Source organism: Babylonia areolata, chromosome 26 (assembly GCF_041734735.1).
Source record: "Babylonia areolata isolate BAREFJ2019XMU chromosome 26, ASM4173473v1, whole genome shotgun sequence".
Lineage (NCBI taxonomy): Eukaryota > Metazoa > Mollusca > Gastropoda > Neogastropoda > Buccinidae > Babylonia > Babylonia areolata.
Genome location: NC_134901.1, coordinates 4,240,001 through 4,242,500, shown reverse-complemented (window position 1 = coordinate 4,242,500; position 2,500 = coordinate 4,240,001).

The following is a 2,500-nucleotide window of genomic DNA, read 5'->3' as shown; positions in this document are numbered from 1 at the left end:
CAGAGACGGAAGGGAGGGTTTTTAGGGTGAATGGGGGACGATACGGAAAAAACACAAAGATGTGAACAAAACGTTCAGTGCAAGCTCTTTTCAACATGTCTCCGACGCGGTCGTGGCACAGTCAGTTAGGCGCTGGACTTCTTAGTTCTTAGAGTTCACCACCAGTGATTCGAGTTCGACAGATGGCAGAAAAATGCGGATGGAAGAAGGAGAGATGTAATTGTGATTATGATGGAGTCTCCCGTCGGTCCGACGGATGAGTAGGCAGGTAGGCTCATCTGTCGGTGTGTGTCCTCATAATTATGGGAGAAGAGGCCGATTCTGGATGCGCAGCACTTCCCACAGGTGTTGCAAAGGAAAACGTCTCCAGAAGTTGAACCCTGCTTCCTTCGCTCACTGCTTCTCCTTAATGGCCAGCATTCTCTTGTTTTCAAACGTCTTTATGCCACTATTCTGATTATAGTGAGTGTATTAATTAACACCTATGTTATTAACACCACCAGCGGTCTTCCACTCCTCTTCCAGACCATCTCTCTGTCTCCACACCGTTCTGATTGCAACTGATGGATGTGTCTCTGTCTGTCTGCCTCTGCCTCTGTCTCTCTGTCTCTCTGTCTCTCTCTCTCTGTAGTTATTATCACATTGTTTCGTTTTATTAATCTCCTGCAGTCAATGCAGAACAAACTCCGAAGATTTGCCACTGTAGTTGTTTTGACCCTCATGTTTCAAGTAAAGTCTTGTGTAATGAATATGTGTCACTTAATTTCATGCATTTGTTTATCTCTCTTTTCTTTGTCTCTCACTTCACTGGATAGGTTATGGAATACAAATTTCTGAGATTTGTCAGATATAGTTAAATTGTATCGTATCTTATCTATGTTGAAGTGTTCGCTAATTGCTAATGTGTGAGTGTGTGTGTGTGTGTGTGTGTGTGTGTGTCTGTGTCTGTGTCTGTGTGAATGTGTGTGTGTGTGTGTATCTATCTATATATTGTGTATGTAAGTGTTTCGTTCTTCAACAGTCGCCACTCGGGCCGGGCTCTTACGTCTTTTTTGTGACGTCCTTTTCTGTGACGTCTTTTCTTTACACGTCACAGTAAGTATGTGTGAGCGCGTGCGCGTGTGAGTGTGCGTGCATCTATATTTGTGTGTGTGTGTGTGTGTGTGTGTGTGTGTGTGAGCGCGCGCGTTAGTGTCTGCGTGCGTGTGTGTGTTCGCCCGCAATGCCCATGCAAAGAACACACGTGCATTTCCCATGCGACATCCATGACAGCACTGAAAGAAACAGAAGTTGACTTACGACTGAAGCCCGTCGTAGAAATGAGCCTTGAAATCATTCATGAGCCTTGAAATCATTCATGAGCCTTGAAATCATTCATGAACCTTGAAATCATTCATGAGTCTTGAAATCATTCATGAGTCTTGAAATCATTCAATTGCAAAAACGAACACACTAACACCTTTCTACAAAACCCGCGAATGCACCCAGACTCAATTTCTCTTAGATGGCTACAAGAAAAGAAAAGAATATAGGCCTACGACATAAAAAAAGTTTTTCTTTCACTCATTTTCGATTTTTAAAATTACAAATTGCCAAACTATACACACACAAAAGCCGGTTTGCATTTCCCTGTCTCTTACACAGTCCTCTTCACAGTGTTTACTTGGCTTCGAGAAATTAACCCCTAATAGTCTATCTACTGGGCGAATCCTATGTGCGGGTCGGTAAATCTAGTTACGGTGCAGCCACTCCTGGAGGAACGGGATCCAGTTTGTCGGCTGAGGGACAGCTTTCTGATCGGTGGAGCCCGCTCTTACTCTGCTCCAATCATCAGACACCGTCTGGAAGCAGCGTGGTTGGGGCGGGGCTAACAGGGTTGCATTCCTTTGGTTTTACAGGCTTGATTTAACCACTTTATTGCTAAGGTCCCACCCGAAGCGATTAGTGAAATTAGTTTTCGATACACCACAAAATGTTTCTCCTCTACACAGACCCCTCGGATGTCCAGTGGGTGTCTGAATGACCCAACCTTTAGCTTCCGTCGTCAGAATTGTGGTATTCTTTGTCAACATTCACCTCTTCAGTATAAGAGTCTTCCACTTGCAATATTTTGATGATGGTAATTGGGGTGAAACGCTTTTAACGTCGTGTCTTTCGCCGTTCGTATGGAGAGAGTTAAACTCTCCTTCACAATGCCTTTTTTCATCAACTAACAGGATATTTTGTTCATATTCTTATTGTTGACTTCTCCTTTGCTTTTAACACAATACAACCTCCTCTCCTTACCCTCAAACTCTCGGGCTTACGTGTTGATTCTAAGCTCATTCTTTGGATAGTTAGCTTCCTTCTCAGTAAAAGTCACTCCTTTGGTTTTCAGTCTGTCCATTCCTCTCAAAACTCTACTATCACTGGCGCCCCTCAAGGCACGGTGCTGTCCCCTGTCCTGTTTACACCATACACAGATGACTGCAGCAGAGGCACGGAAAACTCATGTCAAAAT